Source organism: Petaurus breviceps, unplaced genomic scaffold (assembly GCF_028583685.1).
Source record: "Petaurus breviceps papuanus isolate PSGF00001 unplaced genomic scaffold, PetGlider_PUasm1.0 90702, whole genome shotgun sequence".
Classification (NCBI taxonomy): Eukaryota; Metazoa; Chordata; class Mammalia; order Diprotodontia; family Petauridae; genus Petaurus; species Petaurus breviceps.
In genome coordinates this window covers 1,307,108-1,321,274 of record NW_027187317.1, presented here as the reverse complement: position 1 = coordinate 1,321,274, position 14,167 = coordinate 1,307,108, and the positions used below count along the sequence as shown (strand labels likewise).

Below are 14,167 nucleotides of genomic sequence, written 5' to 3'. Positions count from 1 at the left end.
TGGGCCCTTTTGGGAGGTGGTATATAAGATCACTCCCTGAATCAAGGAAGAGACTTCCTAAATATTATGGAAAGTCCTTCCTGGTCTCTTTTACTTGGAAGATGAGGGGTCACTGAGTATGTTTTTAATCAAGTAATTATTTATTTGATCCCTTAATCTCTGATCCATTGATGTAGAACTTCTAGGATAGAAGAGGACACAGGGCAACATTGGAAATGCCACGTTAAATTTAATAAATACTTTTATCTAAGAGAAAAACAAAACCCAAACCGGACCTCATAAAGATTCACAGCATCATATGCTAATAATAATTGTTCACATTTGCGTAACACTTTTTTTACACTTGTTACTTTTAAAACTTTTTACAACTTTTATGCTTGTAAATGTGTAAACGCTTGTTTACACACTTGTGTTAACAAGGTTTGAAAAACACTTGATTTATAAGTCAATAAATATTACTTAAGCACCTACTAGGTGCTAGGCACTGTGCTAAGCATTAGGGATACAAAAAGAGTCAAAAGACAATCCCTGCCCTCAAGGAGCTTACAATCTAATGGAGACAACAAGCAAACAAATAGGGACAGCCATATACAGATGGATAGGAAACAAGAGAAGGAAGGAACTGAAATTAAGACAGGTTCCCATAGAAGATGGAGCTTTAGTTGGGACTTAATGGGCATGAGGGAGGTCAGTGAACAGAGATGAGGAAGGATAGTGGTCAAGGAATGGGGGATAGCCAGTAGAAATGTCTAGTCTGGAGATGGAGGGTCTTGTTTGTGGACCAGCAAAGGAGCCGATGCCACTGGACCAAAGAGTATGTAATGAAGAGTAAGGTGTAAGGAGACAGGGGCAAGGTTATGAAGGGCTTTGCCAAACAGAGGCTTTTGTACATGATCCTGGAGGCAATAGGAAGCCATTAGAATTTATTAAGTAGGGGGATGACATATATCTTCTCTAATTTCATCCTTACAACAACCTCAGGAGCTAGTGCTGTTATTATCTCCATTTGTAGCAGCAACCACACTAGCATACCCAGGACAGCTGCTAGTACAGGTTCTTAGATCTGTTTTTACTAGGAAAGATAACCATCTTTGAGGGGTCAACAATCTTTTTAAAAAATTGTATTCACTAGTTTAGGGGAAAAGTCAGCACCCTGAACTTCAGAGAAAATAAAAACAGAAAAAATACAGAGAAAATACAAGCAGAAGAAATAAAGACCAATAGATAGGGCTCTGACTGCCTAAATCAACTATATACTTTACATACATCCCTGGATTGAGAGAGCCTTTACATCTGAGCAGTTGGGAGCTCTGAACATATGACCACTCAGAATCTTGACCAGAGAATTACAATATCCTTCTCATAAGTGAGACCCCGAAGCAAAATACCAACTCAGAGTGTATATACACTTCTCAGAGCCAGAAGGCATCACAATCCTCATGACTCAGTGCCTAATTAGAAACTAGCAAAAGGTGTGAAAGCCTTCCTACAAGCAAGCCTCCCCTAAGCAAGCTTCCCCTAATGGGTTCCACATGAGGCCTATTAATGGGCCAGGAAGATCTTAAATCCCACTAACATTACACCATTTTACAGATGAGGAAACTGAGGCAAATAGAAGTCACATAAATTTCCGAGGGTCACATAGCTAAGTGTCAGTGGCTGGATTTGAACCAATGTCTTCCTGACACCATATCCAGCCCTTAATTCACTATCCTACCTAGCTGCTTTGCAATTCTTTTTTTTTTTATAGATCATCTCTGTATAAAGAAATGATCATGTTTATTGGTGTTTACTCAGTTTATGTTTATAAAAGATTAAAAATGTAATCTGTAAGGAAACTTCTAGCTCTATCAGAAAGAGTACTCTGAGGCCTCAGCATGGTATGGAGGTCACCCTAGATTCTGAAAGGTTGTTCTTGCTAAGGTAGAGAGGTATTGATTAATAGTCTAGTAAAGTTCTTGGCCTAAGGGACCAGCCCAGAGAAGTTGGGAGAAGCTAATCTCTGGGAGGATGGTCCCCAGGTTGAGCACTGTCTCCAGAGTCAGAGAATATAGGTTCAGATTCTGCCCCTGATGCTCATTTTCTGGAAAATCACTCAGCGTCTGTGGGGATAAGTTTTCTCATCTGTAAGTGAAGGGTTTGGAGTAGAGGGCCTCCACTGTACCTTCCAGCCATGTTCATATTTACTCTGTAGCAAGGTTTGTTTCTGCTTCCCTTTCCGCTGCCACCATCTGTTGCTAGCAACCAGTGCTTTTCTCCTTCCTCTTAAGTGCTGGGGAACAAAGCACAATCTAGCACATTTTCTGCCATCTTCCTGTTCCTTAAGCAAATACCACCACTTTGTGGTTTCTTAAGGTTTTTTTTAATCTAGCAACAGAGGGGAAACGAATAGGGTTTATCTGCCTAGCCCCAGTCTCTTCTTTTTTCCCCCACTTAGACCTTAAACCCTGGTAGGTATAAAAAAGGGGCATATATGTGATAATATGCACCTTTGTCTACATTTAAAAATGAATCGAGATGCTATTTTCAGAGAAAATTTAGTGCTAAGTATTTTGACACAGGGTCTGGGGCACCAGGGTACCCCACACATTTGTACTTTAGCAGGCAGAGGTGTGGTATGAGGAGATAGGGTTTGTTGCTCTTGTTGAGTTGTTTCAGTCATGTGTGACTCTTCCTGACCCCATTTGGGGTTTTCTTGACAAAGATATTGGAGTGGTCTGCCATCTCCTTCTCCAGTTCATTTTACAGATGAAGAAACTGAGGCAAGCAGGGGTAAGTGACTTGCTCAAGGTCATACAGTTAGTAAGTGTCTGGTGCCAGGTATGAACTCAGGAAGGTGAGTCTTCCTGACTTCAAGGCTGGTGCTCTATCCACTGCGCCACCTAATTGCCCCAGGAGATAGGAAAGGAGAGGATAATACCTGTGCTGGGGCCTGAAGTGAGAAAGCAGTATGGAGGAAGGAAGAGATCATTTTTCTCATTCTCTCTAGAAAAGGAAGCCATTGCTTTGTATGAGTTCTAGACCAGTCTTGGGACAGGAAGGGAGTCTTTGCTTTAAGACCTTCCAAGAGGTGGGAATTCTCTACTTCCCAAGAGAGTTCATTCCTTTTTTTTTGGATAGGGAATAGCCTGGGGGATTTTTTTTCTTACATGCCCCAAATTGTTTCTTTTCAAATTTTACCCACTAGTGCTGGTTCTTCCTTCCCAGGTCAAACAGATTATTCTTGGCATTGTTGTACCTGGGAATTCTTAAGATAGTTGAACAGAGCAATCATGTCCCTGGTTAAATATCCCCACTTCTTTCATTGGCATTCTCTCTAGTCCTCTCAAAATCCTAGATGTCTTATTATCAACTTAGAGCTCTTGTTATCCAGGTCTGTCTTAAAATACACTGTCTAATATTATTATATTATAGGATTATTACATAATATAATATAATTATATGTATTATATATAATTATAATATAATATTATTATATTATAGTATTATTAATACTGTGCGGCCAGACCATTATCTCTCTTATTCTGAACACTTTGTCTTTCATAACCCTAAGATCACATTGCTTCACTTAATTACCATATTATACCATTGACTCATACTGAGTTTGCAGTTTACTAAGACTCCCAGAAGGAGTCTGGGTTGAAGAGAGACTCATTCTAACCGTGGGGTACAAAGGTACTCCATGGGCTATGCGTGTTGTGTGAGGAACAGAGAGGTCAGTTTTACTGGATCAGAGAGTGCAGCAGGAAGTAATGACCGGTGAGGTTAGAAAGATAGTTTGGGGTCAGCTAAATAGTGGAGTTGCTATTCTAGAGGCAAGTAAGAAAGTAGAGAAATTGGTTGATTATGGAAGTCACATGATCAGACCTTTGCATAAGAAAAATTACTTTGTCACCAGTGCGGAGAATGGGCTGGAGTAGTGAGAGCCCCGAAGCAAGGAAACCATTTGGGAAGCTATTTTAATAATCAACAAGATCATTTTCCTATACAGTCATCCCTTCTATTTCATGTGGTCCTGTCATCTAGGAAATCTGCATAAAATATTTTGGCCCTCCATTCATACCAGAGAAGAAGTCTGAATTATTATGGTATTAAAAATGAAATATGTTCACATTATATAATACTTTATATATATTTTATGCATTTCTAAGTTTCTAAGTCTTCTCTGTGTCATCTGCTGGCGTTCAAGTGTTGTCTGCAGCTTCTGCAAAGCTCCCCCAAATTCCCATTTAATTTCTTCTGCTGACTAGCAATATATGGAAACTATGATGGGGAAAGTTGGATGTGGAAAGGATAACTGTATATTCCAAGCACCTATCTGATTCTTTCTTTTCTCCTATGTCTCCTCTTTTTTTTATAGCTTAATAACCCATAAACTTTCTTATTCTGGGTTTTTCTTTCAATCTTCAGCCCATTTTGAACTTTAAGTCTCCTGACACTCTCTTCAAGACCTTGCCATGTTTTTGTTATTCATCTTTTGTCATCCTTTTCTTCAATTGTCTGTTGACATCCTTGGAAACTCTAGATTGACCGGAGTACTTCTTATATCCACACTAATAATCTTAGATAATACTCCCTTTTCCACCTTGGAGGAATTGCTTTTTATATGTGTCTTCAAAATGTCATTCTTGAGAGCCTCCCTTTTGGACTGACTTCCTCTACAGTGTCTGAGTCCATGGATCTGGTTGATACTTCCTCTGAACTCTTTGAAGGCCGCTTTCCCGGAATAGAGGGCATTGATTAGATTATGTCCAACATTCTTCTTTCCTGTCACAGATTCCAAGATGCACAGTGGTCTATTCCCTACAGCATTCTTATCATTTCCTAGGATAATATCCCTTTCCTTATATTTGAGAAAATGGAGTGGTGGATTCAGAGTTGGAATGGATGGATAATGAAGGTAAACCTCCGTTTAAAAAGAGAGTGGAATAAGCATTGGCTTTGGAATCAAAGGACCTGGATTTGAATCCCGATTCTGCTACTTATTACATGTATAATCTTGGACACGTTCCTTCTCCTCTGTGAATGTCAATTTCTTCAGCAGAAAACAGACTAGATGAACTTCAATGTCCCTTCTAATTCTGAATCTCTGATTTAACATTCTCCTATTTGGGGTAGGAAGGATGCTGCTCATTTTGTTTTTCTTATGAAACTGCTGCCAGGACTGAGTGAGATGATGCATGTGAAAATCCTGCTGGAAGTTGTATACTTCTCTACTAATGGGATTTATATCCCGTACAAAAAGAGGTAACCTAACATTCCCAAAGGTGATGTGTATCATCTAGCCTCCTTGTGAGTCAGCCTGCCATCTTGCAATAGAAAAACAAGGGCTTGGGAGTCCTAAGTACTGAGTTTTAGCTCTAGACATATCCGATTTTACTATGTGAGCATGGTTAAGTTACCTAACTTCACTGGACCTCAATTCTCATAGTCTCAAGATGAAGAGGATGGTTTAGATGATTTTTGAGGTCTCTTTCAATTCTGAATGCCAATGAATGCTGCTGGGACCAAGGTTCAGAATCTTAACCTCCATGTGGCCCATCATTATATGGATGTAGCCCACCCCTCCTACCTTTACCTCCCAAATATATGCCAATGATCACAAGGGGGCCTTGGTTAAAGTGTATGGATGAATGAATGCAAACCCATCTCTACTGGAAAAATAACTCAAAGCACATACTATTAAAATTTTCTTAATGCTAGTGGCTGATAATGGTTGAGAGAGACTAGAAGCCTAGTCATCAGGGAAGATCTCAAACTCCATTTTAGACAAGATTCAGTTCTCCTAATGTGGTCTTTCATTGGGACAATGGGTTTGGACTCAGGCCCTTTAACAGAAAGGAAATGCACTCAGAGCCCAATAAATCCCACAACACTTCAAAATCTTTTTTTTTTTTCTGGGCTTTTACCACAAATGCAACTTCCTGCAGAAACTGGGAGGTCATCAATCTTATCTGCTAGTGCATATGGTTAATGCAATGCAAATGCACAGGAGTAGAAGGCCAAAGAAACCTTGAGGCCTAGTACCAGAGTCAAATCTAACCTTCATGACCTTGGGCCAAGCACTTTGTACCTCAGTTTCCCCAAATGCATTGTGAGAAGAGTAGTGTTGGATGGTTAAATACCTCTCATGGATTTTATAAGCTTATCTGAGGGAAGGTAAGTAGGATACTTGGATATCCTTTGGGGGATAATTTTTTACTTAAATCTCACTATTAACATTATTTTTAGGGTCCACGCTATAATATTATGTTATAGGTGAGTCCTAGGAGGTCATTTCGGACCTCGAATGGAATCCGAATATATACTGAATTCTTTTCTAAAGTATATTGTTAGACTAACACTCCAGAGTTCATACACTTTAGAAATTATGAAGGTAATGCCCTTAAAATTTTCCTTGAATACTTTCACAGAGCCATAGCATCTCTTTGTCAGGTAGGCCAGTGAGATGATACTCTGTTTACCTATCAAATAAAAAGATACAGCAGAAGTTTTTAGACTGAAATATTCTCTCCCTCTTACCTCTCCATCTAATTTCCAATTTTATATCTTCTTAATGCAAATGGAGGAGCTAAATACAAAATAGCATAAAATAGCAAGACTTTGATTTCACATTTTCAGGGAATGTTTTATTTTGGGGAAGCTGGTTGTTGCAGCATATGGGGAAGAACACTAGGGTTGGAGTAAGAAGACCCAGATGGAACTTTTGTCATGGAATGAATAGCCATGTAAACTTGAGCAACTTTCTGAAACTAATATTTCTCATCCTCAGAATGGGAAAATAATACTGTCTGGTAAGTTTGTTGTGGGGTTCAAGTGGGTATGGTATATGCAACTGTATGCAAATTAACTGGAATAAAGTAAGGTAATTAAATGTATGAGTATACAGTAAATCTGACAACTTATGCATCTTTACAAAATTAATGTTCAATACCTTCTCTTTTTGCTGCAATCAGTTGTTTTATATGATTTGGCATTGAGATCACAATATTTTGACATATACTCTTTAATTCATGAAACCACAGATTTGTCACATTATTTATTATACCTTTAACAATCAGTGAATTTTCCTGAGTCTAGTCTTGATTATACCTGAAGGGCTATAATGGAGTTTAAATTTTAAAATTCCCAGGCCATTTCAGTATGTTTATCTCTATCTTCTTGATAAAAAATTTTCATTCACTTTGTTATATAGCATGGCACAAGGTTGTGTTATACTTTTCCATTTTCGTTTGGGAATCTTGTGGAATCTGGTGAAGATGTCCAGCTCTGATATTCTCTTTGGGACTTGCTCTGATGACGATTTTAGTATATCCTTGATTTAAAAAACAACAACAGATTTTCCTCATTAAAAATGAACATTTTCCAATCTTTAGTACTCCAGTCTTTGTATTGTCTTCATGCCAAGCATTTTTTCTTCATAGCATCAGCGATTTTTGTAGTGGTTCTAAACTCACTTTTCTTTCAGGTTGAAGGGGTCTTCTATACTCTGTGGAAGAATTAACAATAACTTCTACCCCCAGTTTCCTCTGAAGGTCTCTGCTTTTTTCCCTGAGGATTAATTAGGTTGTTTTCAGCAATATTTTGTCATTTCTTGGCACTAATTTTTGATCACACTTTCCTTTGGTCTTTTGTATGACCAATCCTGTTTCATTATGTGCTAGAATGATTCCTGATATACATGACTTCCCCACCCTAGAAGTTGCTGCAGTATCTCTAACTGTTGTTGAAGTGTGCTCTTTAAGAGAGAGAATTTTTGCATGTTTCCTTTTAGTTATATCTTTTCTTCAAAACTGCAGAATTAAAAAACATAGAAAAAGACAGCAATGAAACTATATCTGTATGGGACAAAAATTGGCATTCAACAAACAATATTAATTAATGGTGAAACCCCCCCCCCCCCAACTTAATCTGGTTTCATCTGGTCAAGATCCAATTTTCTGAGTCAGTCTAGTGTTACTACAAGAATACACATGTGGGAAAGAGTGAAAAAGAATATATGCATTTATTAAATACTTACTATATGTCAGCTATTGTGCTAAGTACTTTACAAATATTATCTCATTTGATCCTTACAACAGTTCTGGGAGGTAGGTGCTATTATTATTTCCGTTTTACAGTTGGGGAAATTGAGGCATGCATTTGTTAAATGACTTTCCTAGAGCTACAGTAAATGTCCAAGGAGGGATTTGAACTTAGGACTTCCTAACTTCAGGCTCAGTGCTCTCCGCCATGCTATTATTACACAAAATGAACCCATATCACAATTATTGCCTGTAACAAGTAATTCATCCACTGATATAAATTCTTTCATGAATTTAAAGATTTCTATAGAATCATGAGGTATTGGGAATGTAGAAATTGCCACCATTATCTACTTATCCTTCATTAAGTCCTGGCTAAATCTTTTGTAGATTATTGCATTGACAGTGACAGCAAGTCAGCAGCTAAGCTTTGCTAGGAATTCAGAATAACTCACTCACCTGATAGGTGGAATCCACAATCTCACAGAATTGGATTTGGAAGGGACCTCAGAGGTCCTTTAGTCTAAACTGTACCTGCCTGAAGGTCCCTTTAAAACATCCTGCACAAATGGATGCAGCCATCAAACCCTTCAGAAGGCCTGTAGTAAAAAGGAGCACACCAAAACCCAAGGGAGTCTCACAACTTCTAAATAGCTTTCCCTCTTAGCAAGTTTTCCCTCATAAATTTCAATTCATCTCTTTGGCACTTCCAATCATTTCTCCTACTTCTGTAGTCTAGGGCCAAGCAGAAAATGCCTATTTCTTTTTCATAGACTTAAGGTCAACCATTATGCCCTTCTCCAGTTCTTCCCTTCAGGCCAAACACCTCCATTCCTTCAACTGATTCTCTTATGGTCCTTGCATAATCTTGGTTACCAGTCTTTGGACCTGGTCCAGTTTCTCAATGTTTTTCCTAAAATGTGGTGCCAAGAAATGAAGTATTATACTTTTCTTAGCACACCAAGGAGCCCAGACACAAATTAGATGGTTTTGTGCAATGGGAGTATCTCTAAAAGAGGTTATGTTTATAAATCCATAGGTCTTCTCTCCTCAACCTAACATCTTGGTGGAGGAAGATTAGAGAAAATCATGGCTTCCTGTATTGTGCCTGAGTCAGGGCTTGGGAAATTTGACCAGAGGACTGTCTTGTTGTCTTCCCTTTCAGGCTTCCTTCAATTTTTAGCAAAACTGTAATTTTCAAACATGTATTCCAAGAGGGAGGGAAAGAAAAAAATTTCCCTTTTCAGGAATGCTTTTGTACTTAACACCTCTGTGAACTCTGTGACCAAAACCATCATCTGGAAGGTCTATTCAGAGGTGGCTGAGCAGACTGCCAAATTCAGGCTCCAAATACTATCTTCTCCACATTATAAATGGCCTTTTCTGACAGTTTGAATTAAATGTTTGCAGGCATTTGGATTAGATTTGAGCCGTTGAGTCAAACCTTAGCTACTCCTCTCCATATATACATTTGACAGACACAGTATAGCCAGAGTGAAGGCAATGATCTGCACTTATACAACCAGCCTAAGGGAATTCATAATTTCCTGAGTCAAATTCAACTCTAGCTATCTTGAGGAAAATCAGATACTCATCCTGATTGCAGCTTACCTTAGCTAACAAAGGCCACTACTACCTCCAATGTCCTCCCTGGTCATTTTCCTATTAACATGACTTCTGTCCTCCAACTTTTTTGAAGTTGATTCTCAAATTTAAAGATAAAACACAGGCACAATGGAAAGAATACTGGCTTTGGAATTAGGGGACTTGGGTTCAAATTGTGCTTCTGTTTCTAATTCCCTTTGGTAGACAGGGCAAGCCAACTAACTTCTCTAAGCTTTGGTTTACACGTTGATAAAATGAACGTGTTGAGGTAGCAAGATGGTGTGATAGAGTACCAGATCTGAGTCAGGAAGACCTGAGTTCAAATGTGACCTCAGACACTTACTAGTTGTATGACTCCTGGTAAATCATTTAACCTCTCTGTGCAGGGTTTCCTTATCTGTAAAATGGGCATTGGGCAGCTAGATGGTAAAGTAGGTAGAGCGTTGAACCTGTAGTCAGGAAGACTCATCTTCCCAAGTTCAAATACGGTACCAGACACTTATTAGCTGTGTGGCCCTGGGCAAATCTTTTATTTTTTTTGTAAACAAATGTTTACCTCAGTTTTCTTATCTGTGCAATGAGCTGGAAAAGGAAATGGCAAACCATGCCAGTATCTTTGCCAAGAGAACCCCAAATGGGATCATGAAGGGCCTGACATGAGTGAAAAATGACTGAACAACAACAAGAAAACAGGCAAGATAGTAGCATCAATCTACTGTGGCTTTTGTGGGAATAAAATGAGATATTTGTAAAGCACTTTGAAAACCTTAAGGTGCTAGACAAATGCTAGCTATTATTAATACGATTATTGGCAGTTTCTAAGCTCCTTTGGAGTTCTAGATCCATAATCCTATGCTTTTCCACATATCCATGTGTTAAGCATTTTTGTTTACAGTTGTCCTTCTTTCCTGACAAATAAGCCTGCATTCCACTGGGGCCATGCTTTTAGCCCTCACTGCAAGCAAATGCTTTTTCTCTCTATTATTTCATTTAGTCCTCATGGCAAAGGAGGTATTACAAATGTTATTATTCCCATTTTACAGATAAAGAAAATGAGGTTCCAAGAAGTTAAATGTTTTGACCAGGGTGACATAGCAAGTAAGTCTCAGAAGTGGGCTTTGAACCCTGTCTGCTTTGAACCTTTGAACCTCTATCTGCTACTGTTCAATCTTTTTTCAGTCATGTCTGACTCTCTGTGACCCCATTTGGGGATTTCTTGGCAGAGATACTGGGGTGCTTTGCCATTTCCTTCTCCAGCTTATTTTACAGATGGGGAACTGAGGCAACAGGGTTAAGTGACTTGTCCAGGGTCACATGGCTAGTAAGTGTCTGAGTCAGATTTGAACTCAGCAAGATGAGTCTTTGACTATAGACCTGGTGCTGTATCCACTGTGCCAATGAGCTATTACTCTACACCTCCATGTTTTTGGGAAAGAAGCATTTGTTGGGGGTGGGGGTAGGAAGCAGTGATTTATTTCAGAATTCCATGGCATGGATATTTTATTGAAGAGGGTGATCATTATTGACAACCCTGAAGAGGGCTACATGATCCAGACATAAAAACATTAGAAACATACCTTAAACATCTTAGACATGAAAAAATTAGGATCTATTATTAGCTACCATATACTAGGCATATACTAGACTATGTATTATATATAAGACATCTCTTACTTTTCTTTAAAATACTTTTGGCTCTATCATCCATTTCCTTACCTAAATAAGCATTTGGGGATTAAAATGAAATGTTTGCTTTTCCTTTTTATCATTAATAAATCTAGATTTAGATAAAGGTATCTAAAACATATCTCTTCACAAAGAAAATCCTTTAGTCAGGTTATATATTTTGTTCTAGACATAGGTTGAGATCCTCGATCCAAACCTTCTTGAAACTGTGTTCTCAGCTAGGAGACAGAGTCAGAGGGAACCAAAATCTACATATTTGCTATTAATTTTTAAAAGTAGCTCTTTCAATTAAGTCTCTATTTGTACACCTGGTACAAACATTTATACATGGAATACATCTAGAGAATACAGTGGATGGAGTGCTGAGCCTGGAGTCAGGTAGACCTGAGTTCAAATCTGAAACTGAATTTCCTCTTTGAACTGTTGTGTCTTTCAGAATTGTTGGGAGGAAAGTCCTTTGCTGATGGCAAGATGCTACAGTGACAAGATGACTGTTAATAATGAGGGAAGCTAGGTGGCGCCATGGTGCACAGAGTGCTGGATTTGGAATCAAGAAGACCTGAGTTCAAATATAACCTCAGATACTTTACTAGCTGAGTGACCCTGGGCAAGTCACTTAACCCTGTTTGCCTCAGTTTCTTTATCTATAAAATGAGTTGGAGAAGGAAAAGACAAACTACTCCAGTATCTTTGCCAAGAAAACCTCCAATGGGGGTTTTACTTTTATGTTAGCTGTGTGACCCTAGGCAAGTCATTTAACGTCTGCTTGCCTCAGTTTCTTCAATTGTAAAATAGGAATAATAGTAGCGCCCACCTCACTGCCTTGTTGGGAGGATCAAATGAGATTATATTTGTAAAAGGTGCTAAGCATGGTGTCTGTCACTCCTGGGGGTCTGTGTAAATGCTTATGCACTTCCATATTCCCATGTAGTATGTAAAGGGTACTGTGAAATTTTTATTTGTACATCTGCTATCTACAAAGAAATGTGGCAGATACAGAAGACACAGAAATGAAGTGACTCATGGGGCAGCTAGGTGGCCCAGTGAATAGAGCACTGGCCCTGGAGTCAGGAGAACCTGAGTTCAAATACGCCCTCAGATACTTAACACAAAAACTAGCCGTGTGACCTTGGGCAAGTCACTTAACCCCAACTGCTCTCCAAAAAAAGCAAAAAAAAAAAAGGAATGAGGTGAGCCAGTGCTGCTCTCAATGAATTTACAATCCACAGCCTAGCTAGTTGCTAACTGTGTGACATTGGAAAGTCACTGGCTTTCTCCACCTCACTTTCCTTATATGCAAAATGGGAACAATTGTTTTTGCTACCAGAAACTCACAGGGTTGTTGTGAGGACTGAATGAGATCATTTATGTGAAATATTTTGCAACTGTAAAACCCTATATAAATATGAGTAATTAGGGATTAAGACACTGCTCCCCATGTCACGTGTATACTTTCTTTTCCTGACCTTTTAAAAATAGAAAGTGCTGAAAAATAAGAGGTTATTCTTGCTGTTACAAGGAAGAAGGGGCAGTATGTTTAAAATCTGTGTTTCTGTCTCCTCTCCTCTGCTCCACCACATCCCCAGGAAGCGAGGAGGCTGATGTGTCCCTCCCCTCCTCATCCTCAGTGTCACAAGGCTGGGTAATAGGTCCTGCTAGGCTGAAGAAGATAGATTCTCCCTAATGCTCCCATGTACCAGCTTTGTCAGGGATCTCTGTTTGCTTTTGTGTCCCTGAGGGAAAACATCTGCTGCCTCTCCTCCTTTGCTATTTGTCTTCACTTTTACATGTAATTCTTGTTTTATTTGAAATTTCCATTGATCATTTCAGTGGCCCTCCTCTTGATGCCTTTCCCATTATTGACTGATCCCTTTGGCTGGGCATGCCTGGGGATACACACTCATCTTTTCTTGACTCACTGCTTCACCTTTTCCTTCATTTATCTTCTTATCAGGTATTTTGTTTTGGTAGAGGCTTTGCCAAATGTTTTGTCTGTTACTTCCCTTCTGGACTTCTCAGTTTTGCACAATTAAACCTCTTCTTCTTTTCACAGATATTCTCTCTCTCTGTCTCTCTGTCTGTCTCTGTCTCTCTGTCTGTCTGTCTCTGTCTGTCTCTGTCTCTCTATACCTCTCCTTCTCCCTTCCTCCCCTCTCCCTTTCCTTCTCCTGCTCCTTCTACCCCTCCTCTTTCCTTCCTCTCCTTTATCTCTCGCATCTCTCCTTTTCCTTCTCTCCCTCCTTCTTTCCTTCCTCTCCTTTCTCTCTTTCCCCTCTATCTCTTTTTCTCTCCTTCTCCCTCCCTCTTTTTCACCCTTATTAATATATCTTTCCTTCTACTTCCCTCTTTTTCTCTCTTATTTCTTTCCCTCCAACTTAAAAAAGATTTTCCCACCTTGGCGTGGCTCCAAAACTATTCCTCTAAGTTAAAGCATTGTCATCTTCTTTTAACATGGTCTCCTCAGCATACTTTGACTTCCTTTTATGGGAATATTGTTATTCTCTTTGGTTTTCCATCCTTGACAGTTGAGAGCCCTTGGTGTTCTTATTATTATAAGAACACTGCCATGAAGGAGAACCAAACGACCAAATTTGTTCTTACGCAGTCAGCAAGAACACATATCTACTACCCAAGTAATCTCTGAAGGGCTTGGGGCCCAATAATATAAAATGGGGAGGAGTAGACCCTGCAAGGGTAGACATGATAGCTTGTATAGAGATAGTAGACTGGAAGGGGAAAGACGATAGTTTTTTGTCTGGGGCTCCTAGAATTTAAATTTATGCTAATCATCCCACTTTTAAAGCATTAAATAGACTTAAGGAATGTGTCCTCATATGAACTCTCATCTTGGA

The 14,167-nt window shown here is 39.1% G+C and overlaps 1 long non-coding RNA gene across 1 annotated transcript; it reads left to right on the top strand.

Annotated features, from left to right (window-relative positions):
• The first annotated feature begins 6,632 nt into the window (after nt 1-6,632).
• Nucleotides 6,633-13,006, top strand: LOC138144611 (uncharacterized). The gene is made up of 3 exons (XR_011163985.1): nt 6,633-6,794; nt 10,673-10,727; nt 11,752-13,006. It is a non-coding gene; the product is annotated as an uncharacterized lncRNA (long non-coding RNA).
• The last annotated feature ends 1,161 nt before the right edge of the window (nt 13,007-14,167 follow it).